Source organism: Phocoena sinus, chromosome 2 (genome assembly GCF_008692025.1).
Source record: "Phocoena sinus isolate mPhoSin1 chromosome 2, mPhoSin1.pri, whole genome shotgun sequence".
Classification (NCBI taxonomy): domain Eukaryota; kingdom Metazoa; phylum Chordata; class Mammalia; order Artiodactyla; family Phocoenidae; genus Phocoena; species Phocoena sinus.
In genome coordinates this window covers 153,133,994-153,159,054 of record NC_045764.1, presented here as the reverse complement: position 1 = coordinate 153,159,054, position 25,061 = coordinate 153,133,994, and the positions used below count along the sequence as shown (strand labels likewise).

General features: G+C 43.7%; 1 protein-coding gene across 14 annotated transcripts in view; it reads right to left on the bottom strand.

The window, feature by feature from the left end:
* The window catches only part of ADCK1 (aarF domain containing kinase 1), a 153,166-nt gene that overhangs the window by 13,399 nt on the left and 114,706 nt on the right, over window positions 1-25,061 (bottom strand). For 11 of the 14 annotated variants that reach the window (XR_004348326.1, XR_004348313.1, XR_004348316.1 and 8 more), the window contains 5 exons: window positions 16,167-16,322; window positions 14,401-14,473; window positions 12,451-12,707; window positions 11,389-11,451; window positions 2,512-2,611 (listed from right to left, as the gene is read on the bottom strand). The gene's annotated coding sequence lies outside the window, so the exon portion shown is untranslated. The remainder of the gene's footprint in view (window positions 1-2,511; window positions 2,612-11,388; window positions 11,452-12,450; window positions 12,708-14,400; window positions 14,474-16,166; window positions 16,323-25,061) is intronic. The other 3 variants (XR_004348315.1, XR_004348317.1, XR_004348320.1) reach the window with 3 other exon arrangements.

Below are 25,061 nucleotides of genomic sequence, written 5' to 3'. Positions count from 1 at the left end.
TATGGTCTTTCCTCAGTGTGTGCAAGCTTCTTCTTCTTATAAGGCCACCAATCCCATCGTGACTCTAATTATCCCCCAAAGGTCCCATCTTCAAATACCATCCCGTTGTGAGCTAGAGGCTTCAACATATGAATCTGAGGAGGACACAGATATTGAGTCCATAACACCAGTGATGAGAATGATCAGGTAAGAGATTGGTCCTCAGACGACTGAGGCAAAAACGGAATCATTTGGGCTTAAAGACTGAAATATAAGACATGATACCATAAAACTCCCAGAAAAGAACGTAAGCAAAACATTCTCTGACATAAATCGTACCAATGTTTTCTTAGCTCAGTCTCCCAAGGCAATAGAAATAAAAACAAAAATAAACACATGGGACCTAATCAAACTTATAAGCTTTTGCACAGCAAAAGGAAACCATAAACAAAACTAAAAGACAACCTACAGACTGGGAGAAAAATATTTGCAAATGATGTGACTGACAAGGTCTTAATTTGTAAAATATACAAACAGCTCATACAAGTCAATAACAAAAAAATGAACAACACAATCTGAAAGATGGGCAGAAGACTTAAATAGACGTTTCTCCAAAGAAGACACACAGATGGCCAAGAGGCACATGAAAAGACTCTCAACATCACTAATTATTAGAGAAATGCAAATCAAAACTACAATGAGATATCACCTCACACCAGTCAGAATGGCCATCATCCAAAATACTACTATATTTAAAATAGATAACCAACAAGGACCTACTGTATAGCACAGGAAACTCTGCTCACTATCTTGTAATAACCAAAATGGGAAAAGAATTTGAAAAAGAATAGATACATGTAAATGTATAACTGAATCACTTTGCTGTACACAAGAAACTAACACAGCATTGCTAATCAACTATACTGCAATTAAAAACATGTCTACAAAAAACAAATGCTGGAGGGAGTGTGCAGAAAAAGGAACCCTCCTACACTGTTGGTGGGAATGTAAATTGGTACAGACACTATGGAGAAGAGTATGGATGTTAGTTAAGAAACTAAAAATAGAGCTGCCATATGATTCAGCAATCCCACTCCTGGGCATATATCCAGAGAAAAACATGGTTTGAAAGGATACATGCACCCCAATGTTCATTGCAGTGCTGTTTACAATAGCCAAGACATGGAAGCAACCTAAATGTCCATCGACAGACAAATGGATAAAGAAGATGTGGTACATATATACAATGGAATATTACTCAGCCATTAAAAAGAATGAAATAATGCCATTTGCAGCAACATGGATGGACCTGGAGATTATCATACTAAGTGAAGTAAGTCAGACAGAGAAAGACAAATATCATATGATATCACTTATATGCAGAATCTGAAAAAATGATACAAATGAACTTATTTACAAAACAGAAACAGACTCATAGACTTAGAGAAGGAACTTATGGTTACCAGGGGGGAAGGGTAGGGGGTAGGGATAGACTAGGAGTTTGGGATTGACATGTACACACTGCTATATTTAAAATAGATAACCAACAAAGACCCACTGTATAGCACAGGGAACTCTGCTCAATATCCTGTGATAACCTAAATGGGAAAAGAATTTGAAAAAGAATAGATACATGTATATGTATAACTGAATCACTTTGCTGTACACATGAAACTAACACAGCATTGTTAATCAACTATACTCCAATTAAAAAAAAAAAAGTCTACAAATGCCAAATGCCGGAGGGAGTGTGGAGAAAAGGGAACCCTCCTACTCTGTTGGTGGGAATGTAAATTGGTGCAGTCACTGTGGAAAACAGTATGGAGGTTCCTCAAAAAACTAAAAATAGAGTTGCCATATGATCCAGCAATCCCACTCCTGGGCATATATCCGGACAAAACAAAATTTGAAAAGATACATGCACCCCTATGCTCATAGCAGCACCATTTACAAGAGCCAAGACATGGAAACAACCTACAATAGATGTCCATCAACAAATGAACAGAAAAAGAAAATGTGGTATATACAATATATACAATGGAATATCACTCAGCCATTTTCAGCAACATGGATGGACCTAGAGATTATCAGACTAAGTGAAGTAAGTCAAAAAGAGAGACAAATACCATATGATATCACTTATATGTGGAATCTAAAATATGACACAAATGAACATATCTACAAAACAAACAGACTCACAGATATAAGAGAACAGACTTGTGGTTGCCAAGGGGGAGGCGGTGGGGGTGGGGGAGGGGAGGACTCGGAGTTTGGGGTCAGCAGATGCAGACTATTATGTATAGAATGGATAAACAACAAGGTCCTACTGTATAGCACAGGGAACTATATTCAATATCCTGTGATAAACCATAATGGAAAAGAACATGGAAAAGAATATATATATGTATAACTGAATCACTTTGCTGTATAGCAGAAATTAACATAACATTGTAAATCAACTATACGTCAATAAAACTTTTTTAAAACTGCATCATTCATTCATCCATTAAACTGACATTTATTAGTACTTACTATGTACCAGTACTCTGCGCTGAGGTTCCAGTGTTGATTCAAGTAAATTTAGCTCCTGCCTTCATAAATATTACAGTCTTCAAGATACGACAACCAGAGGCTGTGGGGAAGAGAGCACCAGATGTCAGCGCAGGTCTCTGCAGAGTTCAGTCATTCATTCAACAAACATTTGGTGAGTTTGACTGTGTGCCAGGACACAGGGAGAAATCACAGTCACTGCCCTCACAAGGCTCACAATCCTGGAGGTATAGGCAGATTGCAAATACAACATGGTAAGTTCTACAGAGTTGAGTCATGACATATGTGCATGTAACATTGGTTCATGTAATTATACAGCAAAAAGAGAGAGAGAAAATAATCAGGGAAATAAGACAGTGGTTCATCCACCATTCCTCCCACTAAGCAAAGCCCCAGCATCAGCACAAGATGATAAAGAGAAGCCATCAGACCTTCAGTTTGTTCCACTCCCTATTGCCTTTCTCGGTGTGATCACTGCCCACCGCACTGACATCCACTTATCATTAAAAACACGTTCTTCTTCACTCAAGGTCCCTAAACTAAAGCCAACTACTTCATCTGGTCATCAGTCAAAGAGGTGGGATCACTTTCATCACTGGCTGGGCTGGACTTCTTAAGGGGTCTGATGTAATTTGTGGGTGGGTTGACCAGACAATTTATCATCCAAACCAGGACACCGCTGAGAGTGAAGTGAGGTGATATTGACAATTATTCCAGAGAAAGAGGCATAAATTGGGACTGTCTGGGCAAGCCAGGCATATGGCATCTCTATTTATGGGTGACTTAGGGGATTTTAATTTATTTTTTTATCTGAAAAGAGCTTTTTTTTAGCAAACAATATGTTTTGTTATACAAGTATTAATTATAAGAATGTTTTCTAGTTTTTATTTAATTTTATTTTTAATAGATTAAAAGTTCACAATTATTCAGAAGGAACACAGTAAAAAGTCTCCCTCTCATTCTGTCCTCAGCCATTCAGTCGCCCCCAGAGGCAACCAATGGCATATTTTTCTTCTTTAACACAAATAATAGCATGGTATTCACACACTTCTGCACTTACTTTTTTCTCTTAACAATATACCTTAGAGATAATTCCATGTCAATATGACAAGCTTCCTCCTAATATACAGCGCTTACTATTTCACTGTATGGATGTACATAATTTATTCCACCAGTCTCCATTGATGAGCATAAAGATTGTTTCTCATCTTTTGCTGCAATGAATGACCTTGACCATACATCATTTTGCAAATGTGCCAGTGTATCTGCAGGACAAATTCCTGGAAGTGGAACTGCTGAGTCAAAGGGCATATCAGTTAAGATTCTGTTTGGTTGCTCATAACAGAAAAGCCAAAAACACAGTCATTTAAACAAGAAAGATACTGATTTCTCCCTTAAATAAAAGGAGTCTGGAGATGGGCCATCCAGAGCTGCCATGGGCTTCTAAGTGTCATAGAGACCAGAATTCTATCTTTTTGCTCTGACATCTCCTGTCTAAAGCTTATACAATTGTGCAGGCCTTCTTTAAGTAAAAGAACACAAAATTACAAATAATTATTTAGAATGAGGGAAAAAATCATAGCGCATTATAAATTTTTAAAAGCTGAAATAACACAAACATCACTACACCCAGGAAAAATAATTATTCACCTTCCCAACATACCTTTATAACAGGTTTTTTTTTCTACTTTTTTTGTGCTACATGATCTTTGATCACTTTTCCATAAGATAAGATTTTGTAATATCTAATGGAAAATAAATAAAAAGATAATTGAATTTTTCTTTCAGCATGGTTCATTAAAATTTTTTATTGTTGATAGTTGATACGCATAAAACATATGAAACATACTATTTGTAGTACTACTGCAGGTTTTGCCCTACAAATATAGGAATTCTGATAAACTCTACGATTCATAATGCCCATCAAAAACTATCTGGTGTTTGTAAACATGTAAGCTAAGTTACTGAGCATGTTCCTGATAGGAGAAATCTTCCATTTTACTAGGCACCAGTGAGTACCAAACTCTCCACTTATAATTTTATACATCTGGTAAGTGGAAGAATATTACACAGACTAGCTTCTGGCTTTGTACATTTCAGCCTTTTTTCCTCCTCCACCACTGCTAAATACTTCTGATGATGGGCAGAGGACACATTCACAACATGATATGACCTCTGGCCCTGCACCTTGATATCATAAAGCTCAGGGAGTTGGCACAGTGAGCAGTAAGTGTCTTCATGGAAGCCCTTCCTACAACAGGACAACTTGGAATTAACCGCAAAACACAGAAGCAGATACAGTCAAACACCAACTACATGTACCTACAGTTCAACTTCCTCTTAGCTGGATCCCCAAAATTCCCATGGCCGTTCCAATACCGTCCAACACAACACATGGTCATCCAATACCATGACACAAGGAAAATCAGAGTCGAAATAGCAACCTTAACTCTTTTCAGTTGACATATCTTACTTCTGCAAGGATGGTTGCAAAAGCGTATGACCCCATGAACACATTGCTAAGGCCCTTCCGGGGTCTTGGAAGATGCCTGTGCACCTGAGGGGCTCTGAGGCTGAAGCTCCATTACCTGCATGGTAGGATGCCCCTGGCCAGCAGGGTTCTAGATTCATCTGGTCAATCACATACCCATGATTCCTGGAAGGGAGGCAGAAGCCCTTCTTCCTTTGCCAGTGGCAGTTGCTGAAGCACCAGTTTCAGCAGGTATGAGTTTTTGCTGTGGCCATTAGGCTCTAGATGCTATGGTCTATCACCCACTTTGGGTCTACAGGCTGTGTAGGGCAGCTATATGGATCCGGCAGCAGCTTTCTCCTGGTTTTTGTCTGTCTGTTTCAAAGTAATTTTAATTCTAATTTCATGCGCGCAGGAAAGAAAAGAATACAATAAACGCCCGTATACCATCCACCTAGTTTTAACCATTATTAATATTTTGCCTTTTTTTGCCTCATAACTGGATCATTTCTTAGTAAATTAAAAACATCATGACACTTAATTCTTAAATATTTAACATGTATCTCCAAAGAGTAGGGATACTTCTCCAATTAACAATACCAATATTATATGTAACAAAAATAGCAGTAATTCCTTAATACCACCTAAAACTCACTTCATATTCAAATTTCTATAACTGACCTAAAAAAAATTTATACCTGTTTCTTTGAAACGAGGATCCAGTAAGTTTCACACAATAAATTTATTATGGCTCTTAAGTCTTGTCTCATCTATGACAATCCCCCCTCATGACATTGACCCTTTGAAGAGGTCAGGCCAGCTGTCATATAGAATGTCCCAAATTCTAAATATGTCTATCTCCTTATGCTGTCACTTAATCCCTAGAATTTCCCACGAAATGCGGTAGATCTAAAGGCTTGGGTTTCTTTTTTTTTTTGGCTCAGTCAAGCTGACACATAAATTTAATCATTACGTGTTAACTTGGCATCCACATGCATCTCCTAAACCCACACTTAATCTCCAAATAAAGACAATAACAAGGTTGTAATTCTTCCTCACATGTTATAGCTATCTTGCATACAACTAAAAACGCACTAAACCCTCCTCCAGGAAAGGAGGTAAAGTCCTTAAGTGATACTTTTCTCCTTGATATCTCATAGCTTAAATACTATGACGTAAAATTAATACTTAAATACTGTAATAAAAAGTCAGTACATCTTATGTTATATGATATGGGAAAAGGGAAGAAAACATAAACACGCATATACATGTAAACATATGCATAACAAAATGAGGAGATATTCATGACAATTACTTTCCTGTAACTGGTCACATGGTCATAGCTGGTATTTATAACTACCCTCTTCCACTACCCATTCTGTATTCCTTTTGCCTTCAGCAAGCACTCAGATATCATAGTTCTTTACCTGTTGTGATGCAAACCTTCATTCCTGGGCCATTAGCAGACTAATATTCAATGAAATATTTGTTATATATTACATGCTATGCATAATTTTGGGATCTCTTTACATTTTGCTCTGTGCCATTTATTTATTTTTTTAAAGACACTTTTAAAAAAATTATTTATTGTCTGCATTGGGTCTTCGTTGCTGCGCACGGGCTTTCTCTAGTTGTGGCGAGCAGGGGCTACTTTTTGTTGCGGTACACAGGCTTCTCATTGTGGTGGCTTCTCTTTGTTGTGGATCATGGACTCTAGGCGCACGGGCTTCAGTAGTTGTGGCACACGGGCTCAGTAGTTGTGGCTCGCAGGCTCTAGCGCTCAGGCTCAGTAGTTGTGGCACACGGACTTAGTTGCTCCACAGCATATGGGATCGTCCCGGACCAGGGCTCGAACTCATGTCCCCTGCATTTGCAGGCAGATTCTTAACCACTGCGCCACTAGGGAAGTCCCAGCTCTGTGCCATTTATTAGTTTCTACAGACATTTGTCTATAGGTACTATGGTTTGTCTGATATAATTAATTCCCACGTGGTGTAACTAGAACTAAAATCCACGTTTCCTGATTCCTCATCCAGTAATCTTTCAAAGGATAAAGGAAAATAAAATAGCTTGTTAGGATAATACGATTTGTTTTCTTTCTTTTGCATTTTATCTGGGTAATTTTTTATTTTTTGTTATATCTCAACTCCAAACTGAGCTTGAATAACCTCTTCTGCTTGAAGACGAGACAGTTCTGATTCAAAACCTGCCAAATCCTGAGTTCAGAATTTTGTTTTCTTTCCGAGATGAATATAAAAGCACCTACAAATCAAGGAAAATGTTCTTCCTCGTACGGGCCAGCAGAAGCACTTGAGCGCCAGGGGGCCGGCCCTCCCCTTGGCCCAAAGGCCAGATAGCCTCGGCACCTCACTCCACCATCTTTGCTTCTTCTCAAGTCCAAGGCTTGGGTTTCTTAAAGCCATATTTATTGAGGTATAATTCATATCTGTAAAACATCATCTTTTTTACTTTACAGTTCTATGTGTTTTGACAAATGCAAATAGTCGTAATCTAAAAGCTTGGTTTGATTCAGATTTAACACATAAAGTCAAAATACTTTAAAAGGATGCTTTGAATTTCCTATTGAACTTATATATCACATCTGCAGGCAAATGATGTCTAGTTGTCCCACAATTAATGGTACTAACTTTGAACATTGGGTTCCTATAGCTTTCTGTATATCTATGTCCTTTAGTAAAAGTTAATGGAAAACTACAGCAATACGAGAAGAACCACCAAGAGAGCACAGCCTTCAGGAAGGAAGGCTTGGGTCATTCTACCAGATAGAGAACCCTGAACAGCTGAATGCTGGCTGAGAACAAAAGGAACAAGGGATAGATGGCAGAAGAAGGAAGTTACAATAATCAACAGAGGCCGGTTGCAAAAATGTAGTAAATATGCATATATTCTTCCTTGTTTTATTAGGTCTTTTCTTCCTCTTTCTTTCCCCTATTATTTTATACAAGGAGTGTTAGTGGCAGCTAATCTTCTAATTTAGTCTTTAGAATATCAAATGAGATGATGAGAGAAGAAGGGAGAAAAACATCAGTCAGAGATGGACACAACGGCTGATGAGACTTTGGGTCTTTCCTCTTGGCGGAGGGGGTGGCTATCTTCTCATTTGCATTATTTTATGTAACTATGCTTTCTTTTAGATGGAAGTACTTCTCCAATCTTATCTCTACTACTACCCTTTTATATACTCTACTCCAGCCGTACAGGCTTCCTGTACCTCAAACAGACCAAGCACATTCCAGCCTTAGGGATTTGGGTACTTGCTGGTCCCTCAGCCTGGAATAATCTCCTAGATAGCCAAGCTGCTGGTCCCTTATCTCCTTGGTGTTCAAACGCCATCTCATCAAGGAGGCCTTTCTTATTTAAATAGTAATGCCTAGCCTCTCTCCAGAACTCCCTGTCTCCTTTTCCTGCTCTCTTGTCACAGCACGTATCATGACTTGAGATACTGTCCACCACCACCCCCACTAGGATTATAAGCTCCGTGAGGACGAGGGTTTGAAGCTATTTTATTTATTGCTAAACCCTAGCCCCTTGAAAGTTATTGGCACATAACAGGCACTCGGTAAATATCTATATGACTAAATCAATGAATGAAGCTAATATAAGACCTGTGGGACTTTCATGTAAACGGGACCAGAAGATGTAAATTTGGGGAGCAATGGGAGTGGATGAAACTACCTTAAAGGAGGTAAAGCTGTAGATGGGAAATACTAGGTCACAAGTCTTGTTAAGAGTTAAGTGTTTAGTCAACTGTATTTCAATTGAAAAAAGTTCAGTGTCTAAACTGGAGATGCAGAGTTTAGTGAGGACAAGATGAAAATGCTGTAGGCAGGTGAGGGTCAGCAGTAAGAGCCAACACATAAGATATGTCAGGCACTTTATATGTGTATTAATTTACAACAACTGTAAGGGTTCAATACTGTTACTATTTCCAATTTACTGGTAACTAAATGAGCACAGAGCATCTGAGACTTGGCCAGGGCCATTTGGCAAAGCTGCAGTTAGAAACTGAGCTTTTAGTCTTCGTGTTTTTCCCACTGCACTGTGACTGCCTTGATAAGAGCTTATTAGGACTGCACCGAGACTGTGGAGGACCCCGTCTACAGTCCCCATCACTGTGCTCAACAAGAAATGTAGGAAGAGCACACTTAGAGTGGGGCTAAGTGGTCCATGAGGGCTGAAACACATTACCAGAAAGAGCTTTGGCTGGAGGACCAGGACACATGCGTACTCATCCTGGCTTTGCCACTGACTCTCAGGAACCGGGGACTAGTTACTGCCCGCTCTGACCATCCCCTTCCTCATTGTGCAAAGAGGGAGCCAACTCATACAATCTCACATTCCTTCCAGTTTGGAAATTCCAGTCTATAAACAAGCACCAACTCCATTAGCAAGTACGATTAGCACATACCATAGATGCACCTTTCCTGTAACACCAGGTACAAGGTGTTAGGGGAAAATCAGCAAATAATTGGCAGTTAGTAGAAAGACATTTTCTGATGGAATCAAAAGCTCTAAGAAGCTTACTGGGAACCATAACTTGGAAAGGCGGTGTGATGGAGAGGACTGGGCAACGGAAATGTCCCTATACGTTGGCACTGCACAACTTGGAGGTGTATTTGTAAACGGAGTTCTTCCTTTCATTATTATAATGATGAGCAAAAATGGAAAGTCTGCAACATGTCAAGGGAGAAGCTAGGAATAAAATTTAATTCCTGAAAACCTGGATAGAACCTTATAGCAGCCATGATCCTAAAAGGAGGAGTTATTATGCATATACATAGATCTATAAATAACTGGAAGTTTCTGTTGACTCTACACATACCTGCCCACATCCTGTGTTTTGTGTACATGCGTATATACACATCATAGGTGCACATCTAAGAGTACATGTGTATCTATATATACCCACAGGAGTGGCCAGATCTATATTTATATATTAGAGCCTGGCTTAAAATGGGGGATAATGACACTGAAAGTTATTCTAAGCTTTTCAAAGACATAAATGACCAAAATGCCTCCTGACTCCTGAATTACATTACCCAGAAAGAATTTAATAACATGTTATTATCGCTTCTCCTCACTGACAGGATTTCAGGGCTCAAAAGACAAATAAGAAATGCATTCGTAATCACCAGCACAGTCACCTCTGCCAAGCTGTGGCCACTGCTAATCCCAGGTAGGTGCTGTTGGGTGGAAGAAAGCCTGGGGCCGGTAATGTGACTTGGTGCTTGGTAATTGTCACCAGTTCAGTTGGACTGTCACCATCTGAGAGGGCGTGGCTATGGGGAGCTCATGGAACAAACAGAGAATCCCATGGGTGAAGGTCAGAGGAGAGAGAATGCATTATGGGAACCAAAACAGAATTTCTCGGTTCAACTGACATAATGGAGGTGAAATTCCTTGTAAACTGTAAAGTGCTTCACAAATGTGACTGTGAACGGGAAGGGCTATCACTCACGGGTCCTGTTTGAGTTATCAAGGCTGCCGTGTATAGCTGTACAGGCTGTGCATTGCTCAACTTCTGAGAATGTCATTAGTTTATGAGAATGGTGCCCCCTGGAGCTGTACATTGTGGCAGCCTTGTTGGTGGAAGTGGGGCTAAGTTGGTTGACAAAGACCAATATGGGGGCTGATGTTCCCTTCCTGGACAATGCTTGAGCCCCAGTGATGAACAATCCAGAGAGCTGGTCAACAATTCTAACAGCAACTTGCTAATGGTTTGGAACATTTGCTGCAGGGTAATTAAAAGGCAGTTACAAATAAGATCTCTGAGGGCAGGAGCCATGTCTTATTCACTTAGTATCCTGAGTCTTACGACATGTTTGGTATATGATAAATGTACATGTTTGGTATACGATAAATGTTCAGAACATGTTTGTCGAATGTAAGAATGGATGGATATTGAATGAATGAAAGATGGAGACTCACCAGGGTCAGCTCCTGGGGAGAACTGGTTGTAGTGATTGCAAAAAGCATGTTTAGCTCAGCAGATGTGACTGCACACTCTGCCCCATGTCTCGTCTCCCACAATTCGGGCTATGACAAGCCTTTTGTGAAGTGCCATGGGCACGTCATGAGTTCAGCAAGGGTTTGTTCAAGATTTATGATATGCCTCACCTGATGCTGGGTGCTATGGGCCTGTGTAGTGGTGATGACAGTGGAGCCAGCAAACATATCACAATCCCTGCCATCAAGGATCTTACAATCGAAATGGTTTAGTCAGATGTAAGGCCATGGAGAAATGAAATAATGCTATTAGGTGATATGAGCCCAAATGCCAATGAACAGCAAAGATGGTAAGTAGTATAGAAGTTCAGGACAGAAAGCACAGATTTCTGCTCTGCCACTTGCTTGAGAAATTTACTTACCTATTCTGAGACTCCCTTTTCCAGTTTGTAAGACTGAGGTAATCGTGCCTACCATGCAAGGCCCTTAAACAGAAGATTAAAACAGATAATGTATTTAAAATGCATATCACAGTGCCTGGCACATGGTAGAAATTTCCGGAATGTTGGTTCTTGTATAAGGACTCTCCAGTCAAATGTGACAGAATCCCAGATGATCCCAACTTAAGAAAGAAAAAAAAAAAAAAAAAAAAAAGGTGTGTGTGTGGTTGGTGTGTATATGTAACCCCAAAGTGAAGCAGTATGAAGGCTTCTAGCATAGGGGCATCCAGGAGCTCAATCAATATCACTAGGGTTCTGCCTGTATTTCCATTTCTCATACAAACTTTCTCTAGAGCTTTTCTAGGGTAAGAACAGCTGCCAGCAACCAGAGTCCAGCTTAGCCTCAGAAAGAAGAGCTCTCCTCCCAGAAATCTGGAATAGGAAAGTCTCAGGGAGCACTCTGATTGGTCCAGCACCACCCATGAAACCATCCCTTATCCAATGGCTGTGGCCAGAATAGCGAAATGATCTGACTGGCGAGGCCTGAGTTGTTCCCACTCCTGAGCTTATGGGAGCGGGGAGGGGGTGGAGGGTGTTTAGCCCTATCCAAACCTTGTGGAATGACTTTCTGAGTGGAAAAGTGTTGCCTATTTCTTCTATATACTCGGAAGAAATACATAAAAGACACAGCTGCATGTGTCTAGAAAAAAAATAAAATAGGAGAGCTAGTTATTTCTTGACAGGAGCAAAAAAAAAGATTCCTATTAGATAAATATACAAACACCAGGTGTATGTGGGTAAATTCCCTTGGCCCCTGGACTCAGAAATGGTACCCACCCAGCTGGGGTAAGCGAGCCAGGACCTTGCGACCCCTGGTGAGCAGGTACAAGCACTACAGTTATACTCCGCAAAGCAAGATGGCAGGAAAGCCAATTCGGGTGGGGTCATGAGAGGTTGTGGGAGACCAAAAGCTGAGCTTTGGTTTGTGGGGAGACGGTGGCATGGGAAGGGGAGGGAGACAGTGACAAGCCCCGTCTGGCTGACCTTGCCCCTTCTGCAGGACCCAGGGACGGGCTCCAGAGTCAGCATTGATCTAAGTGCCTATTCCAGACACACACGGAGCAGGGACGTCCTGGCGACCAGGGAGGAGCCGCTCGTGGTTACAGCAACACAGAGGGTACCCCGGCCATGACAGCGGGAGGGGGCTGGGCCGGGTGGCCGCACAGCCTCTGCACAGGCCAGTCAGCTGCTCTGAGATGCCGTGAAGCCTCCTTCCCTGATGTCCTGTTCCATTTTCTTGTCTTGAAAAAAAAAAAAAAAAAGAGTGGGGAAGGGGGGACTGTTTACTTAAACATCTTGTAAGTGTGGCCTTGAGTAACCAAGCCTTTAATGTCAGAGAGCAGAAGAGAGAGAGAGAACGTGCAGCACATGCATAAAACTGGCCGTCACTATCACCATTTTAAATCACTTATCATGCATTTGTTTGTCACTGCATATTGTTCTAAATTCAATTTAGGACAGGAGTTAGAGCAGGCCCCAGAGTCAAAACACACCGGTTCATATCCCAGCCCCCTCTGTAAAATGCAGTAGTTGTGAGAATTAGAATAAAGGATGTTAAAGTACTGAAGAGCACCTGGCATACAGAAACTACTACGGTCATTGACCTTACGGTGCTTTAGTCAGGGACTGCTCTCAATAAGGTCCCCACCTTCTTTGAGTTTATATCAACTCGAACGTAGAAACCCAGTTTGGAGTTTCTACTTGTAATGATATCTACTGAGCTGAAAGAGATGTTCTGCGATAGACTGAATTCTAAGAGGGCCCCTGAGACTCCCACCCCCTCAACTCCAACACACAACCCTATACATCTTGTATAATCCCCTCCCTTTAAATGTGGGTGAGACTGAATATGATGGGATGCCACTCCGTGATTTGGTCATGTTAGTTGGCAAAGGTGGAAGGATTTTGCAGCATCCTTGAGTTGGAGATAACCAAAATGGAGCTTATCCTGGGTGGGCCTGGCTTAATCAGGTGAGCCCTTAAAAGAGGGACTAGGTCCTTCCTGAGGTTAGAGTCATACTCTCCTGCTGGCCTTGAAGAAGCAAAGCCATGTTGTGAACTGCCTGTGGAAAGGGGCAGCCTTTGAGAGCTGAGGGCCTCTATGCTACAACCACAAGGACCTGAATTCTGCCAACAACCTCATTGAACTCGAAAGAGGGTCTCAAGCCTCAGAAAAGAACACAACCAGGCTGACTCTGTGTTCAGCCTTGATCACAACCTTGTGAGACCCTGGGCAGAGGACCCAGCTAAGATGTGGGACTCCTGACCTACAGAAACTGTGAGAGAAATGTATGCTGTTGGAAGTGACTAAGTCTGTGATATTGTTACACAGCAATAGAAAACTAATATATATTCTATGTCTGCTTAAAGCCTTGTTGAACTCTGTTTTAAAACGGGGTGTGCCTGAGTGTGTGTGTGTGTGTGTGTGTGTGTGTGTGTGTGTGTGTGTGAGACAGAGAGAGGAAGAGAGAGAGAAATGATTTAAAACATGGCCCCAGGGACTTCCCTGGTGGCACAGTGGTTAAGAATCCACCTGCTAATGCAGGGAACATGGGTTCGGGCCCTGGTCCGGGAAGATCCCACATGCCGCAGGCCATGCGTCACAACTACTGAGCCTGCGCTCTAGAGCCTGCGAGTCACAACTACTGAGCCCGCGTGCCACAACTACTGAAGCCCGTGTGCCTAGAACCCATGGTCCGCAACAAAAGAAGCCACTGCAATGAGAAGCCCGCGCACCGCAACGAAGAGTAGCCCCTGCTCACCGCAACTAGAGAAAGCCCGCATGCAGCAACGAAGACCCAACGCAGCCAAAAATAATAAATAAATAAAATAAAAAACAAACAAAAACAAAAAAACATGGCCCCGTTATTTTTGTTATAGTTGAAAATATGGAGTATCATTCATTCAACAAGTATTTACTGAGTACATACTTACTATATGCAAGGCAATGGACTAGGAACTTAAACAGGATCAGAAACCAAAACTGGAAACTTGTTACTGCTGCTTCCTAAGAGAATTAAAGGGAAAATGTTTAATGTTGAAACATGTCTTCTTAAACCACTGTTATCAGAGCTTATGCTTGTCACGGATGAGTTTCTTTGAGATAGTGAATGAATAATAATAGTAGTAGTAGTAGTAGTAGTAATGATAATAATAGCTAATGTTATTAAGTGCCTAGTATGCCCCAAGCCTCTTCCCATTCAATCCTCATAACACTAAGAGGTAGGAAGTTGGTATCTTTATTATTTTTGTATTATAGAGGAAGATACGGAAGAATAGAAAGGTAAATGACTTGTCCAAGGACTCACACAGCTGGTAGAAAGCAGAGCCAGAATTAATCCAGCTCTTTCTGGCAAATTCCATGCAAACAAACTTTTGTTGATCACCTACTATCTTGTGGGATCTTAAATGGTTCTTTTTGCTTCTTATCCCCTTTGCCACCCACCTTCCAGAGGATGCCTCTCCCTTCCATTTTACTGAGACAGTGGTGGCTACCCATGTCTGTCTCCCCAGATTTCCTCCAGAAACAATAGAGAACAAGAAGAAAAATTAAAGCTACACAAAAACCACACCCTCAGCATGGCTGAAAGACAGAGAATGCCTAAACTTCAAAATCACTGTAAGTCAAAAAAGAAGGGACTTCCCTAGTGGCGCAGTGGTTAAGAATCCATCTGCCAATGCAGGGGACACGGGTTTGCACCCTGATCTGGGAAGATCCCACATGCCGCAGAACAACGAAGCCCGTGCTCCACAACTACTGAGCCTGCGCTCTAGAGCCCGTGAGCCACAACTACTGAGCCCACGCACCGCAACTACTGAAGCTCGCACGCCTAGAGCCTGTGCTCCACAATAAGAGAAGACACCGCGATGAGAAGCCCACACACCGCAACGAAGAGTAGCCCCTGCTCACCGCAACTAAAGAAAGCCCACGTGCAGCAACGAAGACCCAACACAGCCAAAAATAAATTTTTTAAAAGAAAAGAAAAGAAAAAAAATTCCCACTGAGTGAACTTTCACATTCCTGCTTCACCACCAGAGCTCCAGTGAGCCCAGGGAAACCTGCAGGCATGTATTCTGGGGGAGAAACAGGGCCAAAGGAAGGGAGAGGCGTCCTTTGGCAGTGGGCTGGTCCTGCAAGCCAAAAGAGAACTAAAAGATCAGAAGTATCTCATTATACATCCTTTACCAAATGGAAGACTCGGTATATTGTGACAGATTAAGATTTTTGCACTCTTCAGTGCTGGGATCCTCCCCTCCCCATTTCCTGTTCACTGCCCTTTTCCCCATCCCCACCATTAAGCAGCAACCAGGCTTCTCCCTTTTATTGGCTGGGAAGAGATAAGACTGCAAAATGGCAGTGGGGGGGGGGGGGCGGCGTTTACTAGCTTTTGATTCAGAAAGCTAGCTATCTGGATTTTTCTTTAGGGGATGGAATAGGCTCAAAATTTAATCAAAGGATTTGGGAGAAAAACATTAGGAGTAAAGAACAAGATTCTCTCTTCCCCCTGCACCCTCCAACACTTCCCCCAACCCGACCCCAGCTACAAAAGAAATTTTTCCCCAGAGGTGGTAAGAGGGGAGAGAGAGGAACTTGATGAAAGCTGAGGCATCACTGGGTCCCCGAGAAGGAGCCCTGCATCCTCTGCCTCGCTCCTATTTTAGGTCTCAGAAGTCCAGAGGGGTGTGTGGTCAGAGCGCACCTGTGAGCATTTCCTAGGTAGAGCTGCCTCTGGACCGGAGAATGGTCACCTAGTGTCTCTACTTTTACGGTCTCAGCGCTTCCCTGTGCCCCAGTGTGGCTCAGGGCAGTGGTCTGTCTGGTGATTGTTGTACCCAGAAGTCACGACAAAGTTGCCCTGAGAGGGTGGAGAAGAGAGGAATGAGGGTCATTCGGGCAAACATGGTGTTAGAGGCTCACAAGGGAAATGTCTCCAGGAAAGGTAAGCAGTAGCCGAGGACTGGTCCAGCCCAGCGAGTGCCTGCATGGTAAGACAGCATCGGGGGCACGTTGGCCCCTGTGGATGCTTTGGCCCCATGGAAACCCTCAGAACTCAGAAATGGGGGAGAACTGACTATGATGAAACCTCTCCCTCCTGGATGAATGGGCTTCAGGCTGAATTGCAGAGACCCAGTGGCCTTCCTGACCCCCCGCCTCCTTTGTGAGAGCGGTAGAACATGGCTGTGGAACATTGTTTGGGGAGCTGAGGCAGGAGGAGAAGGCGGTCCCACAGCTCGGGGGATTCTCAGACCTGCTGCAACGACAACAGACATGATTACAGCTCTTCCTCTTTGAGAAACAGCCAGTGGCCAACATCCCTTTTCCTTCTTGATTGCCCAGCAACGGGGTGTTACTGGAAACTGAGGAGGAGGGGTGCAGTACAAGGAGAAATGCAGAGGCGAGTGGAAGGAGGCTGAGGTAAAGAACTCTGGGAGTGGAGGCTTTCCACTTGACCAGCTGGTTCCCAGATGACCCTCCGACTCAGGTCCCCAAGTGGGCCGGGCTGCTCGCATCCCTGGTAAAGGGGACGTACCGTTGCCCTGACGCCAGGGCACAGCTGGTCCTTAGCGTCCCCTGGAACAGAGCGCCACACAGCTTGCTCCACACGGGGTACTGATCACATTGTAAGACCACGTGTTTGTTTGCCTGCCTGCCTTTCCCACTCCAAAGGATATCTTTCTTTTTACCTCTGTCTCTCCTTTTTCTATAGGACCCAGCTCCTCCAAGGTGGACAGGAAGTATTCGGTGAATAAATCACTTCACAAATGCCTAACAACCTCTGGGACGTGTCACCTTTGTTACCACCTCTGAACTCACCTAGTGAGCTACTTAATACAGCCACTACCAGGAGAAATAAGAACACATGCCCCATAAAGAAACACGGCGGACAAGGAGGAAGTAACCCCGGTGCAACTGGAGAGTAACTGTCCCGCTCTGGGAGACCCCTGACTGCAGTTAGGCGTCATAACTTTGCTTTGGCTTCTCCCTCAAGGAATGTCAGCACCTGAAAGGAGGGTAATCTGGTGATCCTGGCACCTTGCGACTCAAAGTGTGGTCCCTAGACTGGCAGCATCAGCATCACCTGGGGGCTTGTTGGAAATGCAGGACCTCAGGCCCCACCCAGACCTGCCGAGCCAGAGTTTGCAGTTAACAAGAATACGGATTCAGGTTTGGGTAGCGAGGCCTTTGATTACAGAGAAACAGTTAGGAGTTGGGAGACCAGTGAGGTGACGCAACTAATTACTATTCAACAGTCAAAACAAAACCAAAGAGACCTAGAGCACAACGTGTGACATCCGATGCCCAAACCAGCCTGCCTGATCCCAGCATGGCCATTGTGAGATTTTTAGCCTATGAACATTCGCGACTGAACTAGAGGGCCAGTGGGATGTACCCACCTGCCACGTCCCCAGCAAAGCCTTGGCCACTACCCCTTATCCGTAGCGGGCCTGTCTTGACAACCCTAACCCCCCTCTAACCCCTCTCCTCAGGAAAAATTGACCATTTCCTACGTTATTCCCAGCACAAGGTAGGCACTCAATAATTGTGTGACAAGTAATGAAAGTGTTGTGCTAGCAGGCTTGGATCAATTAGTGATTGCAGTTGAAGCTGAATGTAATTAATTATATAATTTGGGGCTGTTCAAGTTTACTTCTACTAAAATTACATCATGAGAAAGGGGCATGAGGAAGGATTACAGAGAGAAGGAGGGGAGGTAAGCTTCCACGTACAACAGTTGCCCATGGAGTCAGACCTCCTGCCGACAGTAAAAGATGCACGTGGCTGTGTATGTAACTAGGACATTCTGATCCTGAATCCCATTTGGACACAGAGTCCAAAATCAAGGACTTCACCTCAGTACCAGGGCTGTGCGGCAGTGGGCACTGTCAGCAGCAGACTCTGCTCAATTCGGGGACATTAATCCTTGCCTTGATCCATTTCCACTGCCGCATGTTTTCCATTATTCACGCCAAGTGAGTCTCCTCTCTGCTCACACTCAGAGGATGTCAGAGCTAAAAAGGCTCTTTGGGGATCTTTAGACCAGTGCTTTTTAGCCCAATCAGACCTCATGCACCCTTTTTACAACAAATATTTTGCAATGCCGCCGACCAACCTGAAACAAAATCCATAGAAACTATGATCTATGTATATATAAAATTAACCTACTTGCATAATTTTTGAAAGTCAGACTGATGCAGGTACACTGGCCATTCAAATGCAGGCTCTGCAGTGTCATTGGTTATGTGTTTTCCCAGAAGAGTGACCAATAATTCCTAAAGAAACAAATCACCCCTCAACTCTCATGGTAATTGCATTCCTGTAAAATTCAACAGGTATTAATACCATGAAAAAAAGAAAAAAAAAGGTGTGCCTTTACATGTAAAACAGAGTTAGGCTATAGATTCAGTACAGTCGGGATTTTTACAACATGAATATCCTGGACACCACACTGGTCACAGGACAATTCTTCGTTGGGTAAAGCTGCCCTGCCCATAGGAAGATGCCTAGTGTCCCTGACCCCACCCGATCGGTGCCAGTAGCAATCCCTAGTCATTATGATAACCAAAAATGTCCTCACACGTTTCCAGAAAGTGCCTGGGGGTAGTAGCACCCCCATGGAGTACCGCTCATTTAGCCCAGTCTCCTTAATTTGCAGGTAAGAAATCAGAGGATTAGGGAGGAGAAGACTTGAGCTAAGTGCCCAGCTGGTCAGCACCCACTGGTCTCCGGACTCCCATTCCAAGATCCCTCCTAGCTCCACACTGCAGCTTCCAAGCTGAACACTGCGGGAGGAGATCAGGCTTTTGGCCGGAACTCCTTTGGTTCCCATGCTCAGATTCATTATTGCTCCCCACACCCCCAGAAGACCAAAGTCCCTCCAAAGGAAAACACAGCCATACAGTGTCGAATAAAGTCCTCTAAGCTAGGGAATGACATCTAAACACCTTTCAATTAATCTGCCCAAATGAGCCCAAGATGATCTCCTCTCCACCACCAGAAAGCTAACTTGATCATCTTCCTGCCTTCATTTATGAGAGCTCTGAAACTCTCCCAGGTAAAGAAAGGATCCTACTTTGAGGCCCAAAACAGCACTTAGGCATTACATGCCAACACTGCTCAATCAGGAGCAGTTGACGTGTGTGCTGTGTTAAGAAGGATTCCGGAGCCATATCCCAGTTCAACTTGAGAGGATACAATGACCAACTTGTGGAGTTTGCATGGGCCATGGTAGGGGCCAGGTGTTAGTTACGTCTGTCTTAGAACCCTAGACAAATCCAATCTATTTTCCTAGGTCAAAAGCTTTGCCAGTGACAGTCTATTTTATACCACTGGCTTCTCTGTTTAAAACTTGAGGCAAATGTCTCCTTCCTGATGGCTGACACAGTTCAGTCATGAGATAAATTGCTTTGCTACAAATGGCAGTACTAGACTCTCATCTCACTCATTCACTCAGGACCTGTGAGTTGAGCATACACTGTGCATTAGTCATTGGCAGTGGGGAGATGTAGCAAACCTGTCATACTGCATGTAAGAATCACCCTTTTCCAAGGTCTCTAATTCATAAAATAGTATGCGCCACACAAAACTCAGCATTAATACCCACCATTTTTCATCTGAAATTGATGTACCCTTAGTTAAGGGATCAAGAAGACACAGTGCACAATATACCCTGAGAAAACCATAATTCAAAAAGAGACATGTACCACAATGTTCACTGCAGCGCTATTTACAATAGCCAGGACGTGGAAGCAACCTAAGTGTCCATCAACAGATGAATGGATAAAGAAGATGTGGTACATATATATACAATGGCATATTACTCAGCCAAAAAAAACCCGAAATTGAGTTATTTGTAGTGAGGTGGATGGACCTAGAGTCTGTCATACAGAGAGTGAAGTAAGTCAGAAAGAGAAAAACAAATACCGTACGCTAACACATACATATAGAATCTAAAAAAAAACAAAAGCAAAAACAGGTTCTCATGAACCTAGGGGCAGTACAGGAATAAAGACACAGACATAGAGAATGGACATGAGGACACAGGGAGGCGGAAGGGTAAGCTGGGACAAAGTAAGAAAGTAACATTGGCATATATACACTACCAAATGTAAAACAGATAGCTAGTGGGAAGCAGCTGCATGGCACAGCGAGATCAGCTCGGTGATTTGCGACCACCTAGAGGGGTGGGATAAGGAGGGTGGGAGCGAGACACAAGAGGGAGGGGATATGGGGATATATGTATACATATAGCTGATTCACTTTGTTATACAGCAGAAACTAACACAACACTGTAGGGCAGTTATACTCCAATAAAGATGATAAAAAAAAAAAAAAGATGACACAGTGCATAGCAATTGATTATAATTAATGCCTTGACTATATTTTTCTTTTTTGCTAGGATAGCCATATTTTAAGGAAAGTGTCTTTAGAAAAAATGGCTAAATATTGGCTATCTTTAAAGTTAATGAAAATAGGTAATCTAGAAAAAGACATCCATAGGAATACAAAATAATCGTTCAAAGAGCTGTCTCTTTAATAAATACTTATTAGAAATACAAAATTAAGTCAAATACTCTTGCATGAATTGGTTTAAAAAATTTTTTAAGTGAAAAGAAAAAAAAGGCAAGAAATAACAGGAAGGTTAAATGGATCTGAAAACATTCAAGAATACTTAATTTGAGGTAAACTGGTCTTTGGGAGAATGGATCCTTGGGCAAACAGGTTTTTGGCCATATGACCGTAGGCAAGTTGGCTTTAGGTGAATTGAACAAGAGCCAGTTTGGTGGGACATGTTGGGAGGCAAGGAGGCCAATGAGGGGATCAGATCTGAACCAGGATGCTGGTGGTAGAGTGGGAGAGGAGAGGATACAGGACATACAAGGTGATATAGTTTATGGGGCATTTCTATGAAGGTCAAGACCCTCACTTCAAAGGCTGACTCCTGGCTTTTGCACCTGGGTGACTGCTGGTGGCACCAACCACTAAGACAGTGAATGCAGGTCCCTTGGTAAAAATGAAATTTGGGGAAATACTGGCCCTGAAGAGAGATAGAGATGGTCTCATCAAATCTTGCTTCCAGGTAGAGCTGCTGACTGGCATCACTGGTCCCCAAGAGTTGTTTAAATCCTTTTCTCTCCTCCCAGACCACAGACCTCCTGGCTCACCACTGCCCCCACCGGCAGGAGGCTCTCTCCTTACCCAAAGCCAGCTGCTCTTGTGAAATATACCCCAGTTCCTTAAAGGCAGGCGTCATGTCTGATTCATCTTGTCTCTCCACTCCCCTCCGCAATAAAAGGGCATTGAAGGGATGCATGTGACATACATGAATCGAGGCATGTGTAAGTGGCCACGTGATGACCAATGAAAGGCTTACTATGGTCTCCACTGTCCTGGTGTCAAAGAGCATGCAAGAGACAAAGAGGTGGCCCTTGCCCTCCAAGGACTGCACAGGGCAGGCAGACAGTTGAGTGTGGATGGTGGGGGTAGACAGACGTATCAAGAGAACTGAGAGGGGGAGGAGAGGAGCTCAACAAGGGCAGTGATCTTGGGAAGTTCCCTACAGAAGGCAGGACTTGAGAGCTGTCATGAACATAGAAAGCAGAGGGCTTGGATATAAGGAAAAGCAGAGAGAGGCAGAGTGAACACCCAGAGCAAGACCGTGGAGATGGCGTGACCGTGGAGATGTCTATAAAACATCAAGATCAGCCTGTTTAGGAATCTCACAACCCAGACAGGCAGAGAGAGGTGACAACCCTCACAGGAGCTCTCATCTCACTCAACGGGACGTGTGAAGTAGGAAAAGCAGAAGAAAGAGAAGCTTCCACACACACAGTCCAGTTCCCAAACTCATCCTTGGTTAAACATGGGCTCTGTGAACTGGCCAGCTCAGCTCTCAGGCCAATGGGGAGCACCTACAGGAGGCTGTCTTTACCTTAAATGCTCCCAGGATGTCTCTTTCAAACTAACACTGTGATTAAAGAAAGAGCTCCTGCCAGCTCTCTGGTGATAACCTGGGTGGACAGCAACTACGAGAATCAATAAGAGAAATTAAGCCTATTTCAGCCAAAAAGCCAGTTTCTAAATACCCTATGGATCATCAGAAAATAGCCATGGCTATTATAGAAAGCGTGTCCATACAACTGGTATCCAGCCAGAATGGCATGGCCTTTGTGTTGGTTTTGACCAGAAAATAACATATAAGGTAACCAATCAGCAGCCCTCACTCTCATCGTCTCAACAACAGCAGTAACAATAAGACCTTACTGCAATTTAACTCTGTTTTCTCTTGCTCAGCTCTCTGGAGAGTGTCCAGTCTATAATCGTCTCTTTATTTTCTATCCCTGTAGACATGTCTATTATTCTCCTCTAGACTTCCTCTGGGTTCTCCGCATCTTCCAAACGTGGGTCCAGGGCCCTTAAAGATAATAGCTGCAATGATAAGGGCACTTTGGGTTAAAACGCAAATACCCAATTTAAAGTAACACACAAAAAAGGGAGAGGCAGATTTATTGGCTCATGTAATTGAAAAACCAAGGTGGATCTGGCCTGCAGGAATGGCTGGATCTAGGAGTTCAAAAGAGAGGCAGGCAAGATAGCCACTGGAACTTAGGAACCAGTGGAAAGACAGTCATCCTCCATAGTCTTCGCTGAAAGTCACAGGAGTGCCCTTGGAGTCATGAACCCATACTGGAACCAATGTCTGTGGCCAGAGAGATGGCCATCTGTCTACCCCCATGGCGTGTGGGAGACACTGGATCAGCATACTCGCAGGAATGGGTGTCGCTACAGGAGAAGGGAGTTCTGTTAAAGCTGCAAGGGATGCTGGGTAGATAAACTGTTCACTTGCAGGCTATGTCTCTGTTAGTTTCTTAGCGTTGCTTTTCCCTGTCGCTTTCACTGGCACTATCTACTCACATTCATCACAGTCCTCCAAGAAAGGCAACCTATGGACAACCACTCCATTTCATAGCAGGGGAAGCAGAGGCTCAGAAACCGAAACAAGCTGCCCAGTGATAGCAGAATTAGGTTGATGGGCCTGACCTCCAGCTGCCCGGCTCAGTGTAGGCGACACTGGCCCCCGTCCAGAGAATACGGTCCAGGACAAAGGTAGGAAAAAGATCAGAGCCTACTCTGGACACATTGTGCCATCTGGTTATTATGGACATAAGCTGTTACAAGTCGGAACTCACTTCTAATCAGCTCATTATAACATCCTGAATGTTCCTGGTTTCTCTTCTAAATCCCGTGTCAGTCATCATTTTTCCCTGCATACCCGAGGGGAGGCAGGAGGGAGAGGAAGAAGTGAAAAAGGCAGAACCTCCTCTATATTCCTACTTACCATGGGGCAAAATTGAATCTCTGCCAATGTCAACTTCCCTAGAAGGGGATGCATTCCAGCATCCAAGGCTGCCCAAGAGGCTTGACGTGAGGCCTCGCTGGCTGGGTGAGCCCTGGGCCACACAGGCCCACCCTCTGCAGAGAAATGACTACTCCTAGGGTGCCACTGCCCAGCTGCACTCACTGCAGGAAGCACGGAAGCCCACCACTTCAGGAACCCACTAGCTCCAGACTGAGGAGGCTGCAGGAAGGCAGGACGGGTCCAACCTCTAGCAGGCTCAGGGGAAGCAGCCCACTCCAGCAGAGGAAAATGGAAAGTCAGTAGTTGAGAGCCGAAGCTCTGGCTGCAGACTACCTTGGCTCAAAGCCTGGCTCCACCATTCACTGCTTGTGTGCCTCTAGCAAGCAACCTAAGCCTCCGTGCCTCAGTTTACTCACCTGTACACAGAGGGTAATAGTGGTCCCTAGACTTCATAGGGTTGTCATGTGCCTGGGAGGAGTGATGCCCAGCATCCAGCAGAGGCTGCTACATGCCCAAGTAAAACATCAAGTTGTACCTACCACCTCAAGATCACAAAATGGCTGCTAAAGTTCCAGACATCCAAAACCACACACCAGTCTCCCCTGATGGAATGAAGCAGAAGGGGCAACACTCACAAACTATACCTATATCAATATCTAAAAAACAAACTTCCCAGAATCGCTCCCAAAGATTCCTCTTCACCTGCCATGTCGTGTGCCACCACCAGCTGCAAGGGAAGCTGGGAAACCAAGACCTCACTTTTTCAGCCTCTCAAGTAGAGGGCAGGGTTAAGAAAAGACGTTGGGAATACAGTCTGCCATGGGGGCTAATCATAAAAATAAGTGACATTTATTGAGCGCTTGCTATGGTTTCTCTTCTCTAAGCATTTCTGCAAGTACATTGCATATATTATCTAACTTCCTCCTCCCAATGACCCCGTGAGGTAGGTACCATTATTCCCACTATTCAAATCTAGGAATTGGAGCCCAGAGAAGTTGTGTTGCTTGCCCAAGATCACACAGAACACTGAGGGCAACAGGATTTGAACTCAGGCCAACTGTAGAGAGAGCCCAGGCCCTTGGGCTGGAGGGCATCACCTCCATGATGGTAGCAGCCGCTGTCAACAGACGTTTACAGATACTCTGATGTGCACACGCTTACATTTGGCACAAAAAGGAGCAAGCACCCAGGGGCCAGGGAAGAAGACCCCCACCTACACACAGCCCTGGAAACTCC